The sequence below is a fragment of the Lutra lutra genome, chromosome X, assembly GCF_902655055.1.
Source record: "Lutra lutra chromosome X, mLutLut1.2, whole genome shotgun sequence".
NCBI lineage: Eukaryota > Metazoa > Chordata > Mammalia > Carnivora > Mustelidae > Lutra > Lutra lutra.
Window position 1 is genome coordinate 68,370,731 of NC_062296.1, and position 6,757 is coordinate 68,377,487.

A 6,757-nucleotide genomic window follows, 5' to 3' on the forward strand; every position below is an offset into this window, starting at 1 on the left:
AATTTAAAATTGTGTATCACAGAATATTATCGAGAGTGAAAAGGCAAAATGCAGAATGGGAGAAATTATTGGCAAATCCTGTATCTGATAAGATCTACAAATGGCCAACAAGCACATGAAAAGACAACTGCCAGTTGTCATTGGGGCAGTGAGCTACCATAATGAGATACCACTTAATGTAATTTTAAAAAGAGGACAATAACAAGTATTGGTGAGGATGTGGAAAGACCCAAACTCTTGTAAACAGGTGATGAAAATGTAAAATGGAGCAGCCACTCTGGAGGACAGTTCAGCTATTTCTTGTAAAGGTAAACACAGACTACCAGATGACCCAGCCATCCCACTTCACGGTTTAAATACAAAAGACCCGAAAAAGGATCCTCAAACAAATACTTGATGTGCATGTTCATTATAGCACAATTCGCAGTGGTCAAAATGTGGAAACAAGCCCAAATGCCCGTCAATGGATAAATAAACTGTCCATTACTATGCGGCCATAAAAGGAACGGACTACTAAAACATGCTACAATGTAAATGAACCTTGAAAACAGTAAGTGAAAGAAGCCCTACGTATCTGACCCCTTGTCAGATAATATTGTGTGATTTGGATGAAGTATCCCGTATAGGTAAATCCACAGTATAGCAAGCCTATTTGTGATTGCCAGAGGCTGGAGGAAAAGGCCTTGGGGAGTGATTGCTTGATTAGTACAAGGTTTCCTTTTGCAGAATGATAATTTTGGAGGTAGACAGATATTGACTACACAACGCTGGGAATGTACTAAATACTAATCAAACATATACTTTAAAAATCATTCTCTATCATGTTAATAACTGCACAACTACAAAAAAACCTCAAAAAACCCAAGCCAAAAAATCTTCACAGCTGTACTAGTTGGAGTAGAAATTGGAAGTCTTGGTCACACACTGGCCTGTTTACTAAAGCCAACTCACAGTTACTTCCTAAGGAGAATTTTGCCCCATTCACAAGAACATCCCAAGTGGGGTGGGTTGCCTCCACTCAGGCATAAATCCTTGTTACGCTCTTCAGTTGCCTCACGAAGATGTGAACCCAATCTTTAACTCAACTGATAGTATGGCTTGTTGTTTAACTTGTAACTAAACTGATTTACATAGTATATAATAGTTACTATTTAAGATTGACTTACATGACATGAACTCTACAGAGCATTTCATTTTTTTCCCCAGGACACTGTAAGTTTCCCATACAGAATTTATCTTGGCCATCTTCCAAAAACCAATAACCACAACTCTTTTACCTAGGATCCTTCTTTGGATGCCAGAGCCTGCTCAGCCTACCAGGGATAGCCTGAAGGTACCTCTAAATTAACTTCAACCAACACGTGGCAGGAATTGGTTCTTAAATACCATACTTCCCAGGCCCTTGAATGGGACACCTCTAAAGTATGTGTTCTGCACTGGTTCCACAGTTTTCCAGCAGGCCTTAGCCTCATCATCCACGGTAGTAACTTAGCTGATAATGCAGGTATTACACTGTTGGATCCCTTCCATCATCTCACTTCTCCACTGCCCTGCCAGTTCCTTTTTTTTTTTAAATATTTTATTTATTTATTTGATAGAGATCACAAGTAGGCAGAGAGAGGGGGAAGAAGCAGGCTCCCCGCTGAGCAGAGAGCCCCATGCGGGGCTCGATCCCACGACCCTGAGATCATGACCTGAGCCAAAGGCAGAGGCTTTAACCCACTGAGCCACCCAGGCGCCCCGCCCTGCCAGTTCTTGAGATCTCTTCCCAACAGTGGCTTCTGAGGAACTCTGACCATGACAGGGATCCTCTGAAATAGGCATCATCTCTATTTTTAAAGGAGAGAAAACTGAGGTATACAGAGGCTATTAAGTGATGTTCTAGGGTAAAAATCCAAGACTGCAAAGCTGGGTCTCTGAATCACTCTGCATATGGCTTCTCAGGAAACAGGTGGAACTCTACCTCACTAACTGCTCACCTAGGTATACGCAAGACTTAGTATCTCTACCAAATAAATAAAACTAGTATATGATTAGAGGAAAGTCTTGCAATCCATCTACTCCTTTAGGGGCTCTAAAATCTACTATGATCAAATTAAATAATCCCAAAGCTCTGTACCTGATATCTACTACATCTTCCCCAGCCATGCTAAGACTGCATTCAGCGAATTTCTGTGTTACGATGTCTTCTATCCATAACATCAGATGACACAGAAATATCCTAAGGGATTTATCATTAGTTAGTAATGTTATCAAAGGTTTCCTTGATCCATTCCAGTCTTTTTAAATGAAATATTTGGGAGAAATGGCTTTCAGATGTTAGCAGCAGGGAAAGTGGTTGATGCAAGCAATTGGTTGGTTTTTGACCTGTGGAGCATGACTGTGTCACTCATTTTTCCTCCATACACTAGCAACTAGAAAGACATTTTGGCATATCCAGAGCAAATGACAGGATTATACTTTATCTCCTCCCTGACAGCACGTGATGTCCCTAATGTTGTTTCAACTTCCTAAAAAATTTACTTGTAATTCATCTTGTGTTTAATGTCTTTGTGACAGCCTTTAAAAGTTTTTTTGTAACAAATGAGGGCATACATAAATGCACTTCTGAGCCACTAGCACTAGAGTTTATTTCAATGCTTTTGATTGCTGCAGACCTTACCTACTCATGACATGATACACCAATAGGAACAGACTATAGCTCTCAACTTCTTTTACATTTCTCCTGTCTTAGCCAGCTTAGGGACCCAGGTTAGGAACAGAAGACTAGGTGAGGTTATGTATAAACTATAACAGTAGGAACACAGCAGGACCTTGAAAAAACTTTCAGTTGGGTATTATGTAAGGCAATGTATAGTAAAGACTATGTTTCAGGGATCCACACATCTCTTATTGCCTCTGAACTTCAAAAGGGTTATGGGATTGGATGGCTGGATGGAGACTCAAGGATGCATCAACAAAGTCATAACTACTTGTCTGATTGTTCGTTTAGGGGGATTTCACTTGCATGCTGGGTTTAGGAATGAAGCATGACAGAATGCACTCAGTTTCTTGTTCTTGGAAGATTAGAAGCTGTAATCACATAAGTGCATGAACTCCATTTGGGGGTAGGTGGATACATCAAGTTATAAGGGTGTACTTATTTGCAGGCCTGGAAATAGGCTGAGTAGACAGCATAGAATTTTGTTTGGAATAAGTACAATAACTTATTTTCAAGATTTTATTTGTGAGAGAGAGAGGGAGAGAGAGCATGGATGGGGGAGAGGGAGAGGTAGAAGCGGGCTCCCTGCTGTGCAAGGAGCCTAATCCCAGGACCCTGGGATCATGACCTGAGTCAAAGGCAGATGCTTAACCCACTGAGCTACCCAGATGCCCCAGCAAGTACAATAATTTTCGACAGTCTATCAGCAAGCCATCAAAAATGCATTCTAGCTATATTATTTCTAATAATCACTGACATATTTTTCTAACCTCGGCAGTCAGCAAAATGCCAGGAACTTACACTGAGTCATCTGTGTAATAGGTGAGCATTTGGCTATGCCGTCAAACCCATTTTCTTAAATTCTAACTGCCAGTCTGGTTTTAACAGATGTAATGCCCAGGATGCCAATCAGAGTACAGGATATTACTTTTGAACTGGCTAATACTTCCAACATAACTTTATCACTTTATGTTTCTCTGTAATTGCCTGTTATTTTAAAAAATTTTATCTCCAGTTATGAGGTCAGGAGTATGCAGGAAAATAATTTCTTGTAAAGATGAATGACATTTGTTTGTCATATTTTGTGCTTAATTATGGCATGCCAATCATGATGATTCACAGTAACATAGACCCTGAGGGCCCATAGAAATAATCTGGCGCTGAAAATGTCATGATTGGAACATCAGTTAAAAGCATAAGATAGCATTATTAGTTCTGTGTCACTTCAGAATTCCAGTAGCATTGGTAACTAAATTTCTGTCATTGCATCTGCTGAATTACTTTTGAAATTTGCATGAGTACAGTAGAAAAAGTGATAATTGGACTTCATTAAAATTAAAAGCTTTTGTCCCTCAAAAGACATTATCAAGGAAGTGAAAATATCACCCACAAAATTAGAGAAAATTTTTGTAAATCATGTATTGGATAAAGTTTTAATATGGAGAATGTATAGTGTTTGCCTAGATATATATATATACATATAAAATGGTATAGCTCCATAACAAAATGACAAAGAACCCAATTAAATGTGCAAAGGACTTGAATAATTAAACACCTTTTTTTTTAAGATTTCATTTATTTATTTGACAGACAGAGATCACAAGTAGGCAGAGAGGCAGGCAGAGAGAGAGGAGGAAGCAGGACCCTGGTTTTATGACCTGAGCCGAAGGCAGAGGCTTTAATCCACTGAGCTACCCAGGGACCCCCTTGAATACTTAAAAGTTAAACATAGTATTACTTTTATGATCTGTAAATTATACTTCTAGGTATATCACAATATAACTAAGAAAAACCTCAGATACTGTGTACCATTGTTCATCACATCATTCCTCAAAATAGCCAAAGATAGAAAAACCCCAAGTGTCCACCCACAGATTGTAGGATAAACTGCATGTACTGTATGTACATAGAATGGAATATTATTCAGCCCTAAAAGAAATGACATGCTGATACTAAACATGGATAAATATAAAAAATGTGCTAAGTCAAGTAAGCTGAACACAAAAGGATACATATTATGATTTCATTTGTGTGAAATACCTGGAAAGGAAAAGAAAATTATATCATCCGAAGGTAGATTTACCAGGGGCTAGGGGGAGGGGGAGATCAGAATTATTGATTAATGGCTACATGATTTATGTTTGAGGTAAAGAAAAAGACTTGGAGATAGAGATGAGTGATGATCTACAACACTGTGAATGTTATCAATACCATGGAATTGTACCTTAAATATTGAGTAGAATTTCGAATTTTATAATACTTTATGACAGAAAAAAATATTTATATAAATTCTGTACGTATTAATGTAATAGGGCACAAGCCCTTTCCCAAGGAGACTAACTTCACTTTTTTTTTCAAGATTTTATTATTTATTTGACAGAGAGACACAGACAATGAGAGAGGGAGCACAAGCAGGTGGGGTGGGAAAGGGAGAAGCAGGCTTCCCACTGAGCGGGGAGCCCAAAGGGGATCATGACCAGAGCGGAAGGCAGACACTCAACCACTGAGCCATCCAGGCACCCCTAGACGACCTTCATTTTAATTTTCCTCCCACTGGCCTGGTGTTCTGAAAGAGCTGGCTTTCAAACGAGTTGTGTTGATTAAGTAATAATTAATCATTCACATTTTCTTTTTTTCCCACATTTTCTAATTAAGATTTAAAATTGCCCAACACATAGCTTTGCGCAGTGGCAGTATCGTAGCCAATGAGGTTTATCCGAGGCGCGATTATTGCTAATTAAAATTGCCCAACACAGTTTCTGTAGAGGGAAGGGAGCAGTTATTTTTCTCAGTGAGTTCCTGTAATTTTAGCTAATTCACTTCACCTTTTCATTTACCTGCATGGCCTTTTTACAGGGAAGTGCGTGATTGATTTTTATTCGAGCTTTAAATATAATGCCCTTATTTCTTTCTTCAGGTATATCCCTAGGGGTCTAGGGTTCTAAGTATCCCGAGATGGAAGCTTCTAGTACAAGAAGCACTTGACTAGAAGTCAAAAATGGTATGTTCAGATTCTAGCTCTGTCACACAAAAAAATGGGCTTAACACATCTATTAAATACAATATCCAATTTGGCTTACAATTCAAGATAAAAGTATGTTTAAAAGTATTAAACATTTTGCTTCATAAAGGCTAAAATAAAGGGAAGTGTCAAGGTGTATCAGGCAAAAGGAAACAATAAGAAATCAAGAATTTAATACCTGTTATCAAATAAAATATAACGAGCCTAAAAGCATTACGCATGGGAAGGATTGGCACTTTTTAATGCTAAAGTCAATTAAAATGCATATAGTGTTAAAAGAATGCATTAAAAAACATGGCAACTACAGGTAATGGAAGAGAAAATAATAGATAAAAATACTGTAATATTAGCGTATTTTAATACTTCACTAAGGCTATAGTAGATGAAACACAGAATGAATAAGGTACATTATTGATGTATAGCAAACTTGACATGCCAGTAATAAAGAATATGACTTAAGTCACATGGAATATTTACTTGTTTTTAGTTTGACAGCATTTGAAGGTTTTAAAAAATATGCTGATGATGTCACTACATTGGTCATATTTTCATGTTAAATTTAAAAATATGGGAGTTGTTTGCCTTTAAAATGAAGGCTGTAAATATGGTTGGTCTTGGTATATAGGCCTTAGTACCTGGACAACGGCTCTGTAGCAGATGATACATAAGATTGCCCGTGAACCTTGGCTGTATGTTCTTTACTTCTTCCCAGTAGGCAAAGATCTTAGCTTGAAAGTCCATAGGCACCAAACTTAAATGTTTTTACATCTACTTTGTTTGAATATAGCACAAATAAGCAGATTTTTAGCCATTTAGATCTTTCCTGTTTTGTATACCTCCACAGACCACACCCAACATCTATCTAGAGATGACATAAACTGTAGCCATTAAAAACTCCAAGTCGCTGTTTCCCTTCAGAATTCTCTTGACAGACCCCCATACTGCGGTACTGAGCAATATCACCCAGACACACCCATCTCCTGTCTGATTCCTTGCTTCCTTCAGGAGTTCCTTTCCCCTTTCTTCCTGAAGAT

At 38.2% G+C, this 6,757-nt stretch overlaps 1 non-coding gene across 1 annotated transcript; it reads left to right on the forward strand.

Moving 5' to 3' along the window:
• Positions 1 to 5,377: 5,377 nt before the first annotated feature.
• LOC125092580 (U4 spliceosomal RNA) lies at positions 5,378 to 5,517 on the forward strand. The gene has a single exon (XR_007125017.1). It is a non-coding gene; the product is annotated as a U4 spliceosomal RNA (small nuclear RNA).
• The last annotated feature ends 1,240 nt before the right edge of the window (positions 5,518 to 6,757 follow it).